Raw genomic sequence first — 20,042 nt, forward strand, 5'->3', positions numbered from 1 at the left:
AAGTCCCATTTGACCTAGCTATTCCACTTCGGGGCACATTCCCAGAAGAACGGAAAACATCATACCACAGTGATATATCTGCATCAATGTTTATAGCAGGACACTTTGTAATAGCCAGATGTTGGAAAAAACTTAAGTGTCCATCAACAGAGGAATGGATAAAAAAGTTGTGGTATTTTTTATACAGTGGAGTACTACTCTGCTATGAAGAATGATCACACTGAGATATTTATAAGTAAATGGACACCCAGTGCTGATTCTGTATCATCAGGAGGTAAAATCCAGCAATATACTATTCTTTGTTCAGAGTGATTTTAGTCTGTTTTGTTTTGTTTAACTTCAACATACATGAAGGTACGGACAGCTATTTTGAAGAGAATGAGAGACATTATGAGAACCATTGTTGACTTCCCTATTGTCTAGTCTTGAAGACCTAAGATGTCCTCATCATCCTGGTTCTGATCAGTTTTATACTTTTTTGTTTTGTGTGAATTCACGTTTGTGAAGATAAGGACAACTATTTGGAAGAAAACAAGAGACAATGTAATAGACAGTGAAGATCTCCAGTTGCCTGGCTTTGAAACCTGTATTTCTTGCATTATTTTCTTATGATCTGATTTGTTCTGTTTTGTTCTGCTTAATTTTACCCTATTTAAAATAAAATTAAAAAAATAAAAATAGGGGCTGGGGATTTAGCTCGGTGGTACAATCGCCTGCCTTGCAGGAACTGATAAAATAAATAAATAAATAAATAGGCATTTATATATAATTTTGAACGTCTCTGAAATTTGCAGTTGTTCACAGTTTGTGACTGGTCTAGGAACATAACTTCTGTGAGTTTCAGGGTTCACTGTAATTGCTTTCTAAGAAACAATCATAATTTTTGAAGAAATTCCTCTATTTATTCTACGTATAAGCAGGGTAGAAATCGCTAGCCATTTTAGGTCAGTTTCTTCTAGAAGCAGACCAAGTCAAGCATTTGCCAATTACTTAATAAGAATGGGTTCAAAAGAGAAATCTGTAAGGGACCGGTGGAGACAGGAAAGGGAAGAGAAGGGAAAGAAGCTAGGTAAGAGAATATTGCAGATATCCCAGCCCTTGACCTTAAGATCTGGACCAAAGATTATGTCTGAATTTGTCTTGTCCTTGAGAAAATGAATAGATGATCTCTTTCTTTCACTTCGGTCAGCCACTAGGACTACCCATTTCTAGGACTCAGTGGGGATAAAATGCTTCCCGTGTCTAAGGACAATCCTCGCTAAAAGGTCAGTGGTAGAGCATTAGCAGCAAAGCCTTCAGAATCAGTGCTCAGAGTTACTACAAGGCATTCAAGGAGGATTTAATGAGGGACAAAGAGTTTCATACAGTACATAAAGGGTTATTTTTTCTCTTTCTAGGTAGGCCTTAATTGGTGGTGGTCTGAGAGGAGCTATTAGAAAATCTCATTGTATAAATTTTCTGCTTCAAGGATTTAAAAGCAATTTTTATTGCTAATAATACTTGCCAAATGTCAGGAAGAAACTGAATGATTTGCAAATGTCTCCCTATTTGGACATTTTTAAGGATGCTAGAGAAACTAGGAGATTTCTAGACAAAACATTTAATTACAGTAACAGCAGTATCCAGAGTATTTTCTTGTAATGATTCTGGGACTCTAATTCCCATAAGACAATACAAAGAAGGTGTGGTAGCTAACTGACTAATTGTCAATTTGAATGGGGAGCACCCAGCTGAATTGAGTTCACATGGCTGTGGGTGTGGAAGACCCCTTAAGGAGGCTTGCTATCACAGCAGTATAAAAGGATAATGGAAGGGAAAGATTTTGTACTGATAATCCTTGAAAGAGTTTTGTTCCAGTTGCTTTTCGTTAGAGGGGCTTCAGTTATTCTCTCTGGCTATTATGTTTAGCTGAGTTTTAACCTTTGCCTTCACTGAGGATGATTTTTGTTCTCTTGGGAGGAGTTCCGCTCTTTGCCTTTGCCTTGAGCATCATCTCCTGGTTCTCAGAACAAATTCTTCAGCTTCCAGCACTGGCCTTTGGGCTTTCCAGTGCAACTCTTCAGTCTTCCATCAAACATTCCTCTGCCTCCTTGCATAAGACATTGCTGTGGGTTGCGGGTCTTTGGCTGGATTCTTTGGATCTCCAGCACAAGGGCAGATCTTTTGCCTCTCTTCTACATTTGACTCTGTGGGTGCATATTGTCAGCTAATGTTATAAATTTTTATGTTCTGCATTAAATATGTTTATCTTGCAAATACTGACTACAACAGAATGCTAGATGACATCTACTCATATAGCAAACAGATGGGTTTACATGACAAGGTTTAGGTAGCTTGAATCTTTTACAATAAACAATAAGAGACCTTCCCTTTTCTTCACCTATTTGGTGGAGGGATAGGGAGTACTTTGGTAACTAAACTTGCTATGCTCAATGACACAAGAGCCCTTAATTTTAACGTGTAAGGCTGGGCTGAATCAGGGTTGATCAGAATAGGGAAAGAGATAAATAGCATTTTCAGTTGCTAGAAGACTGCTATTTGACATCCTTCTTACCTTCATTGAGGCATTTTGTTTGGTACCAGGAGTCAAACTCTGGCCCTTTCACTTGCCAGGCAGGCACTATGCCATTGAGCTAAATCCCCAGCCCTGAGCTTTGTTATTAGGATCATTATGGTGAAGTATGAAAAAGATTGGTCATCCCTATTGTGGAAAGCTTTCAATTCTTTGCCAACATCTATCAATATTTTAATTCATAACTTTCCAGATGTATATTCATGATTTTGTTCATTTTCTCTTATCTTTGCCATCTTTGATCTTTTTAGCAATCATTTAGGCCTTTTTATTTGCCTTTGTGATTATTCCACATATTCTCATTTCATGATATAATGACAGGCAACATATATGACCTATTGATTTCCATATTTTAACCTAATTAAGGTGGCTTAAGGAAGGTTTCTTCTAGACTGAGAATTTGAAGTTTTAAATGTACATGATGATTTTAGAAATGTACTTTTAGTAGTAGTAATCGATTTTAAAAAAGCACATTAATATTCACAAGGATCACTTAATTCCATTGAAGTCATCATCATGTTTTAAAATGTAGCATCTACTCTGGTTATGAAGGAACTGAATCTGGCAAGTGACTCATTCAGTTACCACGAGTGTTCTTAGCCCTCTGCCTCCAGTCCACACCCTCTCATCACCACATTCTGGTTCTGCAGTGGGAGGCTACCCAGTGCTCCCACAAGGCTGCCTAAAAAGCCACTGATGAAAGTGGTTTCATCAGTATGCAAAACTTTTCTGGAATTCTTTTAAATTGTAGGTTGCAGTGAAAATCTAAATTATATTACAATTGAGATGACTTTACTTCAGTTCTCTATGGAAACTTACCAAAGGAGCCAGGGTTGTTTTAACTGGATTATTGGGACTAGAGTATAATATACCCTATTCATATAAGACTTATACTAATCTCCTTTCCACTACTGAAACCATAATGGAAATGGCACCCCCAGTATACTTCAGCTTCTTAATTGCCCAGATAATAGGTCCTGCTCCAGTTCCAGCTGCCTCTGGTCTCTTAAAAATGGCTGGCTACTGTGATGCACAATTTGTCACTATGATGCACACCATATAAGTCAACCCCCAATTGACAAGCCATTCTGCCTCTGTACTTCCTGCTTGCTTATCCAATATAAGCCCTAGGCCACCAGAGATGATAGTTTGGAAATGATCTATATCAGTGCCAGTTCATGTAAATAAATCTGTCTCCAAATCCAGGGTATTGTCTTAGTATTTTTGCTTGTCATTGCAACATCATATACACACATGCTCATTCTAATGCAAAACCAAACTTATTTTCCAGCCAAGATATACCATTGCTCTTAAAGTCCATATGCATGAAATTACCCTACCTTTAAATTTTACTTAGTTCCTAAGATGGTGACTAAGAAGAAACACAAGAAATGTTAGAATAAACAAAGAAAAATTTGCAAGAAGAAATTGATGCCTTAGAATCTAGGGTAGAATCAATTCAGCAGGTGTTATGAAATTTGAAAATTCAATAATGTGCAAATTTGTCAGCAACATAAACTTTGAAGCTGATGAAAGTTAAACACTTTATAACTGTTTTTTTAATTTGTTCAATAAACTTGAATATTGTTTAAAATGATAAAAAAGTTAACATGTAAGTAAGTGCTAAAAGTCGGAAGAGGATATAAGGAAATAAATATATGAAAGAGCATTATGGTAAGTGACATAAAGCTGTCATAAAAGAACAAATATGGCATGATTGTATTTATGTGATGTATTAAAAATAGTTAAAATCATAGAATAGAATAGTGGTTGCTAGGCAGTTGGAGGGGAATTGAGGAATTGCTCAAGTCAATGAGTATAAAAATAGAAGATGAAGGGGCTGGGAACTTAGCTCAGCAGCATAAGCATCTGTCTGGCAAGCATGAGGTTATGAGTTCAATCTCCAGCATCCCCTCCAAAACAAAACAAAAAAATCATGAAATAGATTCTAGAGATTTTCTGTATGACAATGCTCCTATAGATAACTATACCATATTGTAAATTTAAAATCTGCTTAGAGGATAAATCTCATGTTAAATGTTCTTACAGTAATTAAAAATCAGTGGTATTGTACATATACGCACATAGTAGGGTACCAAGTTTTAACGTATGAGAATCCCTTTTAATGTCAAAAAGTTACAGCTCCAGAGGATAATAAATGTATTTTCCTGTATTCCATTGATTGAAGACACGTGAATAAAATCAATATGAATTCAGTAAAGTTCTTAAATGAGTTTGTCTTCTTTATCAAGATCGATATTCATTCATGTATGTATGAGAAATAACTAACTGTAAAAAAAGGCCAGGACAATTGTTAAATGCTTTGGGGAGCAAGACCAATTGTTAAAGGCTTTGGGGAACATAGCAAAAGACTGAAATTTGTTCTGATGCCAGATGAAGTCAGAAACAAAGTTACAGAATTTGACTATTATATTTTCTTGAAGACAATTTTGGTAGCAGTGTGGAGACCCAAATAAAGCCAAAAAGTTCAGTAGCAGAAGGTCACTAAGGAGGTAAGTGATGCTGTTAGAGCCACAGTGACACAGACACAGCTGTAAGCGAGGCCTGCCGGGAGGGTAAGTCCAAGCATATTTCCAGGTTTGAAAAAACCTGTTCGAGAATGGGAACATGAAGAACAGAGAATATAAAAAGGAAGCAACATTTTATTGATTGATTCATTTTGGTACTGGAAGGAATTGGAATAGTGAGGATATAGATGCTATGCAGATGGATTTTATATGAAGAGTGATAAAATATAGTAAATGTTTAAAGCAAAGTTTGAAATTGTATTACAGTAAAAGACATTGCAATTAACCCCTGGAAACATTCCTCCTTGCTTCAAAGATGCTTATCCCATCGTCATTTCAGAATAGTGGAAAAATGTGTTAGAATTGAGGGTGATATTCTGGAGGAGATTAAGGGCAATGTATGTTTTATTGCAATAAAAATTTTATTTAGTCGTTCACCATTTTTTAGATCACACCTTGTATAAACAGATATGTATGTATTTTATGCATGTACATGTATTCGATACACTATATACAAACATTAAAGAGTGACCTATGCTGAAATGAAACCTGTCCCCAATGAAATAAGCAAAGACTAAGGAAAAGCTTAGATTTTAAACATTTATTTTTATTGGTACATGTTCATAGTACATAATGATCACACTCATTTTTTAATTCTTTTTTTAAATGCCCTCTCCTCCCTCCCTTCTCTCTCCATCTGCCTCTCGGTATCATTCCCACGTGCCGAAGGGAAAACTTAATTTTGGTCTCAAGGTTCTTCTTGATCCCTCTTGGGTAAGCAAATTTACTTGTGATGTGTATTCTTCTTATCCCCACTGAAAAACCTAGAATTTCTGGGAATTCTATGTCATTATAAGCCTACCTTCACCTCTAGGTAAAAGGGGGACGGGCCTTAAAAGGTTTAAAGGAGTTGTGATTTTGTGATTTTAGCTTCAGTGTTTTAGTTTGGTTTGTCACAGAAACAGACTTAAACAAGGACTCTAGTACAATTTTTTAAGAATTTCAGGAGGCACTGATATGACCTAGAGAAATAAAATAGGGAAGGAAAGCTAACCAATAAGAGTAGTATTTTGCAAGCTACTACAGTGGGATAAAAGAGTTTAATCTCCTTAGAACCTTCTGGGAAATGATATAACATGTTCAAGGGTGAGGCAGCTCAGGTATTTGTATTCCAGTTTCCAATTATTATTCCTTTGGGTTTAAATTCTGTTGTATTTTTCATTACTTCTCAGAGGTATAAACAGAGAGACTGATTTTGCTACTGGCAAAAAAACTCCCTAGGCAATTACTCACCAAAAGGCATGAAGGGTAAGGGAAGAAAGGATATGGGATAAATATTGTGTCTGCAACCCTCTTACTAAAGGAAAAGGTTTTATGTACAGGCAGCAGGAAGTCATTCCTAGACTTCCAGGATATTACCTACTAAAATCAACAGGGAACATAGAAACAATATAAACTTAACTATACAGGAAGGAAAAATGTCACTGTGCTCTGAATGATTGAGTTAATTTGTTCAAAAGGAAGCTAGAATAGTCAATGAGAGAACTATAGACTCAGAAAAGATGTGAATACATAAGAGGTGCTCTGGACCCTGAGTTCTCTGATTAGCACAATGAGTTACCCAGTTACAATGTCAGAATGTTCCCTGACTTTCCATTACTGTTTTAAAAAACCTGAAGCAGTCAATTTAAAAAGAGGAAAGTTTGATTTTGGCTTATGATTTTAGAAGTTTCAGCCTATGATGGGTTGTCTCATTGATTTCAGGCCTCTGATAGAGAGGCAGCATATCATCTTGGTAACACTCAGCATACGTTATGGAGGGGGATTGAAAGAGACAAAGGTAAAACATCAGAGTCACTTGTTACAGGGTGATATCAGAACAACCAAGAATGATACGAAGGAAATATAACACCCAACTTTTAGATGACTGATATACCCACTTTGGTTCTCTGAAAATTGGAAAATGAATTCTAGGAAAAACATAGGTGAAGAGTAGGAAGATATTTATTGAGATGATAGAAAACTCCTGGCAGAGGAACAGGAAGGGGCCTCAATGGGCTACCCAGGAACATCACTTTATAGGGGAAATTTTATAGAGCAATACCCATGTGGCTATGATGTGTATTATAGCTGTGATTAACCAGTAAGGAGAGAAGTATGGTTGCTTAGGTAATAGTGATCCAATGGGGAAACAAGTCATGTAGCAAGTGAACATGGAAAGAACAAAGACTTTTCCTAGGAAATGATGAGCCTGGGGGTCTTGATAACCCACTGAGGTGACTAATGTCTTTCTAGACTTCATTAGGCCTGATGCTTATCTTTTAAGGAAGTATATAGGCCTGGTCATCTCATCTTTATCTTGACATCTGGTCTCCAACAGATGTGTCTCAGGCCATAGCTGAGATGTGTTTCATCTTTATCCTAACTTTCTCAAGGGCCTAGGTCTGTCTGACCACCTGCAATATTTCTGCCTAGCCTGGTTTTCTATAAAATTCCCCCTCTAAAGAGACATACCAAACTGCCATGAGTGTGCAGGGCACAGTAACTGTTTTCGGCTTTCTGAAGGTCAAGAGGATTGTAGTTGTGTTTGGCAGTCAGAGTCACTCTACAGAAAGCCTGTCTAAATGGCCCTTGATAGATACCTGGTATTTTCATATTGGGTAGGTATATAGCTTTAAATCTGAAGGAGACAAGGCCAAAGAAGTAGTTAAGCATGTAGGGATAAAACAATAAAATCAGGAATACAACCAAAAGGTACCTTTACCAGGAAAAGCCAGTATTAGCTTCCCACAGAGAGAGTAAAGAGAAGTTCCAGAGAGTTTCAGAATGGCATTAATCTGTTATTTAATATATTGAGTAGCCATTGAGATGTTATGAGAAGGATCAGGAATGTACACACAGCATTTAGTTTTTATATTGCCACAAGTACCCCTTTGTGTTATTGTTAGAATGTTTAGTGTCATTCAATTTTGGGGGACAGATTGTCTCATTAATTTTATTATTTAGGAGAGAGAGAAAGACCCGTTGAGGTCTCATTTAAGGCCCACCAAGTATAGTTACTTATGGCCTTGAAGTGTAGTATGACACTCTCTCTACAAGGTTGATCTGGGGGATTCTGGTAAAAGGAAGCAAGCACATTTGTCATTGGTTTTGTCTGTATGATCACTTGGGGCCTGGAAGCCTCTTTTTGTGTCTAGAGCGTTAGTATGGCATCATTTGGTTCTACTTGTTTTCTGGATATTTAAAACCAAGTTAAAGTGAGACCTGTGTTAACCAAATTAACTTCTTGTTTTCTATCAAGGTCATTTAAATCTCTTTAGGCATTGCTTTGGAACCATGTATAGAGCCTCTGAATTTCTCTGTCGTTGTTAGCAATCAGTATCGGTCACATCCTTGCTTGACCATGTTGCTTTCTGTGAAAGCATGAGAAATTTTTTTTCTTGGTGGCCCTCCTTTGGCATACTGTACACTTGTGTTTCTTGTCTTCTGAGGTCTAGTAACCTCCCTGCTCAGAAGGTTGTGTAACTAACTGGAGTTGTAAGATCCTACAGGAAAGGTTTGTTCCTGTCCTGGGTCCTTCTCTACTGATTGTGATACTAAAATACTATGTGTGGCCCCTTGTTGACTTTGAAAAGCTAGGGCCAAAATATTGTCTCTCTTTTTAGCCCTGTTATCTCTTTAGTTATGGTCTGTTAACATCCAGAAGAGAAGATCAGTTATATCAGATTTGGAGTGGGAGCAGTTAGTTTAACGATTATAATTAGACTTGGATATCAAGCATTTTGAAATATAACCTACAGCTAGAGGACTGTTATTTTCTATCAATCATGGTTATTTTGTTAGGTGTAACCCTGTAGAATGTTGACAGGCAACAGTAATATAATTTATAGTGAAAATTTGAGATCAAGAATCATACATAATATTTTAGCATGGCAATCATGATGACTTTATTTTTGTAATACATTTAAATGTCCATCTCAGCATAGAATAGCCTTTTTGGTCAACATCTGTTTGTCTGATCACAATGTATTAAATGACATAAAGAAAATTCTCACCTAATTTGCTTTCCTTTAATACGATGTCATGTAAGGAGACTATCATCCTATAAATGTGCCTTGGGAGTTTATAATACCTATCTTTTAATTTTAGTGTGTGACATTGTTTGGACTGTCTGGTATCTGTGTATTTTTAAGAGTAGTGATGCATGTATAACATATATATCACAGAAGCCTTTAAAAAAACTATTATTTGCTGTGTGACTACTGCCAGCCCAGAGGAAAACCGCGCCAACACTAGCCACTGCCCTTGGCAACCCTCCCCATCTCCTAGATCAAGTACTTGATATTCGGCTCCCACTCCTCCTCCCAGAACTGCAGTGGATTACTGTGCTGAGCTGAAGGGAGACTCAGTGACCTCTCACCCAAACAGAAGACCTCATCAGGCTCCAATCACAGCATTCCTGTGCTTCTCCTGGCATTCTTTCTACAACTTCAACAACCAGTTGAAGTTACAGCTTCACCAAGTGTATGAGCTCACCACCAAGTTCTCTCACATTTATCTTCTTCACTGTCTGAATTCCTGTACTTGGGCACTTTCCAATGCCTTTGGGAAGATTTGTCATTGTATCAAGGATTGGGTAGGCTAGAATGCATCAGCATGGCAGTTTTCCTTTTTTCAGCTTGTTAATTTTTTCCCTGATGTTTTGCATTCAAAAATTTTCCTAAGGATGCAGTTCCATAGGTTTATTTGTAATTATTAAAATTTTGTTTTGGAGAGAATAGGACCAAACAGGGTGAAACAGAATGAACCCACTCAGAACAAAATTGTGAAAGCATTATAGAACTTCAAAACAAGATAGCACCCCACAGACACCCAGACTGAAGTCACTGGCTGGCCCCTCAGCCCAGGCTGATGGGACTTCAAAACAAAATGATATTAAATCAGCACTAGCTATTATGATGTCTTGTTTTCTCCAAAATAGCTGTTCCTACCATCCAACCTTCTCTGCCTCATTACTATTGAGCTATTTTTCTGTCATTAGTTGTCAATTTGTCTTCTTCATTTTGCTTTCTGCTCATTCATTGTGGCCTCTCTGCCACTGTTTCTGGAATCTTGGTATTTTTCTTTTTTTTTTTTTTTAGAATGTCCTGCAGTATTCTCTGTAGAGTTGAATTGGTGGTTGCAAATTCCCCTAGTTCCTCTTTATCCTGGAAGCACCTTGTCTTTCCATCAATTTCTAGGGACAGTTGTGCAGGATATATCAATCTTGGCCGGAGGTTATTATCTTTCAAAGCTTGAATTATTTCCCCCTGTGCTCTTCATGATTTGATGGTTTGTGCTGAGAAGTCTGCTGAAATTCTGATGGGTGTTCCCTTGTAAGTGATCTGTTTCTTGTCTCTGACAGCTTTTAATATTCTGTTCTTATATTGGGTTTCTGGAATTTTGATTATCATATGCCTGAGTGTTGTTCTGTTTGGGTTGTAGGTGGTTGGGGTCCTGTATGCCTCATACATCTGAGTATCTTTACCTTTTGCTAAATTAGGGAAATTCTCCTGGATTATTTCTGTGAATAGCTTTTGTAGTTCATTTGTTTGTGTCCCTACTTCTTTTACATTCTTAATTCTTAAGTTATAGATCCTCTTATCATCTTCTAATCTTTGTATTATTGCTGTTTGTTTTCTTGTTATTTTTAAGAAGTTTTTCATTTCATGCTCCCACCTTACAAGTCTGTCCTCCAGTTCTGATAATCTATCCTTAGTTTCTTTCAAGCTGTTATGCCAGCTTTCAATAGAGTTTTTAGCTTCCTGGTAATCTCTTTGAACCTGCTTCACGTATTCTATGTTTTCTCTATTTTCTCCATCAAACAATTCTCCCCCTTTTTTTTTCTGTTCTTCCATTCCACCATCTGTTTTTTCTTGGGCAGTGCTTAGCATTTCTCTAACTATTCTATTTATATCTTGCTTTATTTCATTAAATACTTCACTTTTGAACTCGTCTATGAGGTTCCAGAGATATCGCTTTATGTCTATTGGTGCCTGATATCGCATGTTTTCTGTCCTTCTTTGCATTTACCTTCCTGGATCAGTGTTCTCAGGATTGGGGACTGAGAACCTTTTCTTGTTGCTCCCTCTTCCCATACTTTTTGTTCCTTCCATACAAGCATATATAGGAGGCCCAGTTTCTTTCTTTGTCAGTTATAATTTGTTTGAATCCATTGGCTAGGTGTTCCTGCCCACTGCTGTGTACTAGGGAGACCCAGACCTGGGCAGCCTCTGCTGGGCCCGTCCCTCCAGGTCAGTCAACCTACTAAAGGCTTCACTGCTAGAGTGCACTGGCAGGTGCTGGGATCTGGTTTGGGCTAGCCTACCAGACTAGCCTACTGGGTCTTAGTCTGCAGGCCAAGCACTCCCCACCAATCCTGCTTGAGAGGGGAATATGTGACTAAAGTCACTGCAGTGTCCTGTTCCAGCTAGTCTGCCTAGTCCCAGAATGTTCTCTGTTGCAGCCTCCTAATCTATGGAAGGGTCCCTGTTCCTCTTACTTACCGCAGGTCAATGCAGGGCTCCCCACCATTCACTGCTCTCAACTCCATTCACTGATTCCTGCTCTCAGAGGTTTCGCCTCTTTGTCCCTGCTGTGCCGATTCAGACGCAGCAGCAAATTCAAATCATGGTTTCCAGAGGCACGAGTTCCAGCTTCCACACTGAGATTTTATCTGTTCTGGTTATAGCACTGGGATTGTGTTTCCAGTTGGTTTCTCTCAGCTTAGTTCATTCCTGGGTCGGCAGGGCATATCTCCCCTTGCTTAGGACCTCTGACATCACACCATTCCTGGATTCTAAGCTGGCTAACTCAGAGAGCCTCCATAGGTGCTGTTATCTATCCACCATGTTCTCTCAGAAGTCTGAGAACACACTTCTAATATTCATTTGAAAACAGAAGAAACCCAGAATAGCAAAGGTCATTCTAGGCAACGAAGGTAAGGCAGGAGGCATCTCAAGTCCTGACTTGAAACTATACTACAGGGCCACAGTGATAAAATCAGCATGGTACTGCTAAAGAAATAGACCTGAGGATCAATGGAACAGATTAGAAGATGCAAACACAACTACAAAGGCACTCAGTCACCTTATATTTGACAAAGGGGCTAACCATGTTCACCAAAAGAAGGATAACCTCTTTAACAAATAGTGTTGGAAAAATTGGTTCTCTATAAGCCAACGACTGAAACTAGATCCATGCCTATCACCATGCACAAAACTAAAGTCTAAATGGATCAAAGACCTAAATATTAAAACAGAAACACTAAATCTACTGGAAAACAAGGTAGGTTGAAGTCTTGGAGATAGGGATAGGCAGAGAATTCATGAACAAAACACAAACTGCATGGGAAATACTTCAAAGAATCAACAACTGGGATCTCATATTATTGAAAAGTTTCTACACTTCAAAAGAAATCACCAATAGAGTGAAAAGAAAACCTACAGAATGCGAAAGAATTTTAGCAGCAAACCCCTCAGACAAAGGACTTATATCCAGAACATATGAAGAATTGAAAAGCATCAAGTCCCCCAAACTCAAAGACCCTCTCCAAAAATGGGTATCTGAGATGAACACACAGTTCTCAAATGAAGATATATAAATCACAAATAAATACATGAAGAAATGTTCACCATCACTGGTCATTCGAGAAATGCAAATTAAAACAGTATTGAGATTTCATCTCTCTCTGGAAAGAATGGCTGCCATCAAGAAATCAACTGATAATAAATGTTGATGAAACTGCATGGGAAAAAGGAACCCTGTTCTAATATTGGTAGGAGTTTAGACTGGTGCAGCCACTATGGAAATCAGTATGGAGAATTCTCAGAAGACTAGGATTGGAAGTTCCATTCAATCCAGCTATTCCCCTCCTGAGTGTTTTCCCAGAAAAATTGAAAAGATCATATCACAGTGATATATGTGCAACCATGTTCATAGCAGCACAATTTGTAGTAGCTAAATCTTAGAAATAACCAAAATGCTCATCAACTGCAAAGTGGATGAAAATGTTGTGATATTTTTATACAATGAAATATTACTCAGTTATAAAGAAGGATGATCTTGAGGCCTTCATAGGTAAATGGAGACCACTTGAGACTATTCTCATAAGTGAAATAAATAAGGATCATATTTATAAATATCACATTGTATCTCTAATGGAAAAAGTAATAAGAAATGTAGGAGTAATAAAACCCAAAATGTGTAATTGCTATTGTAAAGAGGAAAAGAAATGCTCTAAAGGGTATAACTGCATGTATGTTTAAGGGTATAGGATTGTTAACTATATTACCAAGTTTTGTTGGATCACTGAACAGAACTGTTTGCAGTCTCAGTGTTTGAATGTCTACTTTGTATGCTTTTAATTTTGTAACTTGAACAACTATTTCTAAGAGGACAATATGTCCTCTTACACATATTTATTTATCACCTAGTGATTTCTTACTCTTTATTTTTTTGAAATTATGTATTATTTCTACCCTTTTTCTGTTTTGCTTTTTTCTCTTTAAATAAAATTATACAGACAAAAATCTAGAGTTGAATGTCCCATTCTATCCAGGCATTCCTCTTCTGGGTATTTTCTTGGAAAAATTAAAAAGGTCATGTCACAGTGACATGGGCACCCACTTTTACAGCAGCACAACTTGTAATAGCTAAATCTAGGAAATAACCAAAATTCACATCAATTGCAGAAGGGATAAAAAATGTGGTATTTTTATACAATGTAATATTACTCATCTATGAAAAAGGATAATCTTGAGGCTTTTATACTTAAATAGAGGCAACTTGAGACTATCCTCATAAGTGAAATAAATCAGGCTCACATTTGTAAATATCATATTGTCTCCCTAGTGTAGAAAATAAATAATAGTAATAAAAACTGAAAGATTAATAAGATCCAAAACATACAATAGATATTATAATAATGAAAGGAAAATAAAATGCTCAAAAGGAGAGAACAACTGGGATAGGCCAAAGGAGAAATGGAAGAAAAGAAAAGATTATATGTATATAGGTATTCACATACAACTGTATATACGTATATGTGTGCAAGATAAATAACTATACTACTAATTCTGTTAGTTCATCAAAAAGAACAGTTTGTGCTGTCATTATTTGATTGATCATTTTTATTCCTAGATCTTATAACCTGAACAACTACTTCTAAGATGATATGCAATGTATTAGTGTTGATTTCTTACTTTTTTCTGAAATTCTGTATTATTTCTACCTTTTTGTGTTTTGCTTTTTAAAATTAAAAATAAATTTTAAAAAAGTCTATTATTTGACAAGTGGTCTCAAGCTGGTTTGACATATACTTTTTAGCACAGGTAGTGGAAGCATCAGAGAAAGGCAGATATCTGAGTTTATGAAAAAAGGTTAGCACCATAAATAACCCTGGTTTTATATCATAGAGGACCTGTGCACTTGGAGGCCACAAATATATTTAGTATACTATGTAATTAATAATAATAAGTATATGGGAACCCCTTTGTCCCTTAATTTAGTTTTGAACCAAGAGCATTTTTAAATGAAAACATTATTTTTTTGTCACAGAGAATTTAACTTTTTGATAATGGCCAAAGTAAACATATCATAATAATATGTTTAAACAGGATGCAATCTCTCTCTCCAGGAGGGAAACTGAACTTTCAGGCATAATTAAAAATGAATAGGTGAAAAGAAAGTCATCCCAATTAAAGCTTAAGGTTTATAGCACATTACCTCTTTTCTGGTGACTCTTTTCACTTAGATATGGCAGCTGGAAACAAGCAGGGTTGAAAGACCAAGAGACGTGCCAATGTCCAGTACTAGGGTTTTTTTTCTACAGGCATGATTGCTTGGGCTTCCTCTACAGAGATGACAGACGGATCAGAGAGAGAAGACAGAATTCCCTGGGGTCCTGCCATCTTTCCAGCTGGGGAGATGCTTTTCAGCTCTGGGGTCTCCATTTCAGAAAATAGTCCCTACATCACGCCCTACACCGTGTAGGAGGTCTCCTAAGGCAGTGCTTCTTAAGATGACAAGGCTTTCTGCAGTAACAACAGACGAGTTTAGTCACTGAGCTTTTCTTGGAGCCCCAAGAATCAGGGTCTGTTATTTTTAAGGCCAAAACAAAGGCAGCCATTTCTTTTTGGTTCCTTTGTTTTATCCTGTTGGCTTCTTCCAAGTCTTGAATACAGAATACTGAGGGGGCAATTTTACTAAAGTATCAAGTGCATAACTTGTAAATTCTTCTTAATATCCAGGACTGAGTCTCTTAAAGAATAATCTGTCCTTCTATCAAATCAGGAGTTATGAACAAATATTTTATCAGTGCCTCTCATAAACAGGCATTGATAAAAAGGCAGAGAGGTTTTATCTTCCTCTGATAAAGAGTTGGCAATTTAGTAACTAGCGGGCTCAGGTTTTGTCTTTCTTAGATCTTCAAGAATACATACTTGAAAATATCTCCTACTGTTAGGCCTGTAGAGTTTTCGGTAGGGACCACTTGGGCATTAGGGGAAGCTGATTGCTTCCCTGGTTTCCTATCTTCTGACTTTCTAAAATTAAGATGGTATCAATCCCCAAATGTCATAACAGCTTATAATGTTGCTTGTTTCTCAATAGAAATTAAGGTTTGATTTAAGAGTAGCATTACATTTCTTGTTTGTAGTAAGAGCTCAATGTACTTATCAGGGTCATCTAAAAACATTCATAGATATTATTCCATCTCCTTAGGTTACTGAGAGGAAAGCGCATATGAATATGGGTAGTCTCATATGGTTTACATGCATATTTTAAGCACAAATAAGAATTATTTCTTAATGTAAAGAAAGTTTCAACATAATTTTTCTCTTTATTATAGTACAATTCTAGTTGTGAAATAGCATCATAATTGATACTTCTCTCTGTGTTCCATTTTGGCTCCAGAAGGCAGGCAGTCCATCACAGATGAGAAAAATACCAAATGACTTTTTTTAACAGGTAAAGATTGAATATCTTCCAGTATTACTCAAAGGAGTAAAAGACTTTGACATTGGTATTCCTATTTCTGAAATGCAAGAAAAGGTTAGGTATCCCTTTAATTTCTACTTGTATTTTTATAACATTGCAGTGTCTCCTGAGTCAATTCTACTTCAGAGCAAGTGGATGCCATTTGGAGAGAGATTGGAAGATAAAATTTGACCAGCCCATCCATCATTGTACTGGTTTATATCGTTTGGGACTCAAATTTTGTCCTAGCAGGTGTTTTTTATAAGCACGAACTGCAATTGATCTTAGTTGTAACAGCTATGTTTAAAGAATGAAACATTGCTTTGCATTAAAACACGGTTTTCTAGTTCTTTGGAGAGAGAGGCAGCGAAATTGTAAAGAAGCCCCTTTTATCATGAAAGAGATTACCTTTAGAAATAGAAGCAACAACTGAGTTGGATACTGTTCTGGCCCTGGGGCAAAGATATCTCCAAGACACTTGTTATCTGTCTAATCAGCCAGGCAAAATTTCCAAGAAGCAAGACAAGGCTGCACAGTGTTTAAAATTCATTTTACTCTTTAAGTATCTGAAGGCCACAGGTTAAGTGTACATTTGTCATTTAACATCCACAATTTACTACTCAGAAAAGGCACCTTCATCAGCTTTATATGTACATGAATGAAGACAAAGGCTGACTAAAAACCCCTTGTTTGCTCTTAGTATATGTAAAAGCACATATGTAAATTGCTTTTCCTGATAGCTGCTTTTCCATGAAAGGTAAACAGTTGTTTGAAGTTACCCCAGCTTAGAGAGAAAGAGGTCTCCCATCAAGGATTTTTAAATGCAATTCTTGGTGAGCTGCAGAAAAGCTGTGGTTTCTAACTTATTAGTAGAGAGAGAAGTCCAGACTTATAGCTTGACAATTAATGAAGGCTTAAGAAAGTACTCTAATAGCATCATTTCAGGTCACTCTGAGAACGAGGATATCTGATGATCACTGAAAGTGTTACTTTTCACCTCACTAGAAGAGTGCAGGTGGATACAATAGGTAAGTGGGGATTCTTTGCTAATTACTCATTTAGGGCTATCAAGCGATAACTTCCACTGAGGAAATATTTTAGCTCAATGGAGGATAAAATTTCTGTAAGGGACATATAGTATTTTCGACTTTGTAGACTGTGATCTCACCTGTAACTATTTAATGTTCTTGGCCTCATACAAAATTGACATGACTATATATTCTAATGAAACTATTTTCATGGATGCTAAAATTCAAAATTCATATTTTGGATTTGTAATTAAATATTACTCTTTTATTATTTTTCAACCATTTAAAAATGTAAAAGCCTTTCCAATTTTGTAGGCCATACAAAAGTAGATAATAGATATAGCAGTAAAGAATAACAAATATAATTAGTCTGAGTATGGTATGATTTGGCATGGGGAAGACAGTAAAAGCATATTGAACTGTTCTCTAAAAGTGGAATAAATATCAAGATCAGTATTAAAAATTAGGTGGTTAGCTAAGTCATAAGAACAGAAAACATGTCTCTTATACAGAGTTACAGTAGTTAGTTCTAAGAAAGTAAGAGAAATTCTAGAATGAGTAAGGTGATTGCCAAAATGAAGTCATTGCATCCCAAAGATCTTCAGAAGTCAATATTGGAACAACAGAATTTTGGATGCCTGGGAATATCCTTGTGTGGAAAGTAGGTACGTTCTGTAAATATTGCCTGTAGCAACTGATAATTAAATACTGGAAATTTTTTTCTTAAATTTTTTTTAAATTTTATTTAAGGAGAAAAGAAAAAAAAAGCAGGGAAAGGGTACAAGTTATACAGATTTACAGAAAAAAAATGAACAGTAGGAAATCACTAGTTAATGGATTACATATTGTCATCTTAGAAATAATTGTTCAAGTCACAAAATTAAAGCTTGTAAAGTGGACATTCCATCAATGATACTGCAAACAGTTCTGTTCATTGATCCAATAAAACTCTGTGATATCATTTTCTATCTTATACACTTAAATATACATGCAGTTATATAGTTTGGAGCACTTTCTTTTCCTCTCTTTTGTACCATGACTATTACACATTTTGGGTTTCATTGCTCCCACGGTTCTTATTACTTTTTTGGAAGAGAGTAAAACCAAATGTGACATAACAGAACAGAATCGGTCAAGTCAAAAGGGTGGACATAATAGATAATGTAAAAACATAATACAAGGTGATCAACAATGGTTACCATAATGCCTCCCGCTATCTCTAATAGAATTGCCTATATCGTTAGTTATAATACAATTGAACAAAACAGTAAAGAATAAAACCGACAAAACCAAAACATTGGAGACATTGTAGGTCTTCAAAAGTAGATAAAAGTCAACAAGAATGGGCGTCATAATGAATCTCATTATCTTCACAGCTGATGCCTAAACTTTCGAACCTGATACTATCCAGCAAATCAGAATAGGGGAACATCAGTTAAAAACCAGATGGTGAGAGTAATACAGGGCTTTAAATCAAGGTAATGAAAAGTCAAAGTGGGTTACTGTAATATATCCTGCTATTTTTTTCCTTTAATTAAAAGGATAAAGATAAAAAAGTAAATAATAGAGTGGAGATTGAGATAAAAGAGGGCATAACAACGAAACCGCGCAGATCAAAACATAACCATTTAAACAGAATAGTGTTTCACCACCAGATAATCCTAACCTAAAAGTAGTTACCATATTGTCTCTTTCTTTGAAATCCTTGAGTACAACTTCGTATACTGTAGCATTAAGCATATCAAAACTATGTAAAACCATTCAAGAGAATGACAGCATTACAGAGTATTTAGAATCGACTAACAGAAAATGAACAACGGTTTCTGTATAATCTCCTTGTCTTTAAAAGGTTTTTGCTTATACTATCGTACATAATAAAATCCAATAAGATACAGCCTATTTAGACCATTGGAGACAGAAGGACAAAAGCTAGATGAGACTTAAATTTGATGAAGCAGGAGCAGTTTGAAGACAAGAGTATGGTTACACAAAAAAAAAAACCTAAAATCTTACTTGTTTAATATGTATTTTGTTTAGAAGTATGTAGATAGTACAGTGCTTAACTCAACTTGCTGTGGTATAAGTGAGTAGAGCTTAAAGATTAGGGGCTGATAATATCATAGAAAGACTCCTACATCTAGAGCTACTGTCATTGAGGGTTTTTGTTTTTTTTTTACCTACTCTTTACATGAAATCTCTCCAGCAAGACAGGTTCACAGCAGCTAGCTTCTTGTATATTGGTCCCTAAAACATGTGCCTTAAGAAAGCTACAGAACCAGATGGGAGCCAGTTAACTTTTAGTGATTTAGCTTCACTAAATCACTGTGCCAATGCCTCGTACCATTTGTTGAGGCAACAGAGGTCTACACGAATGCCAGCACTACAGAGTGAGAGGAACATGTACAGTGGGTGCAACCAGTTTTGGAAAATACACTCTAATGTCCAACCTCTGTATACAACAATTATTCCTTCCACGTGGAAAATACTTGTCTCCCCTTAGTTTTCAGTACTTTATGGCATCAGATTGAAGACCAGGATCTTGTCCTGTAAATGTCAACCTGGAAAAATGAAGCTCATTGGGTACATGAACATTGGTCCTCTGTTCCTTGCATAAAGCGCACTGAGTACAATTTCAATTAATCTGAAGTCTCTGAGAACTAGGTGAGTTCTATATTTCCCATACAACCAACACAAAATATTGGGCTATAATTGAGAGGACAGATACAAACTTTTCTCTTAAAAAAAAGAGAAAAATGGGAAAAAAACCCACAACAAAAGAATTGTTTTCCAAAGCAACTTTGAAATCAGGCCAGAGATATGTTATTCTAGATTTCTTGATTGTAATTTAGCCCTACTGTCTAGAATTGATTTGCTGTGATTCTTGGTTCTTCTCTCAGT

This window comes from Cavia porcellus, unplaced genomic scaffold (genome assembly GCF_034190915.1).
Source record: "Cavia porcellus strain 051 isolate PalLab524CR breed Dunkin Hartley unplaced genomic scaffold, mCavPor4.1 scaffold_2, whole genome shotgun sequence".
NCBI lineage: Eukaryota > Metazoa > Chordata > Mammalia > Rodentia > Caviidae > Cavia > Cavia porcellus.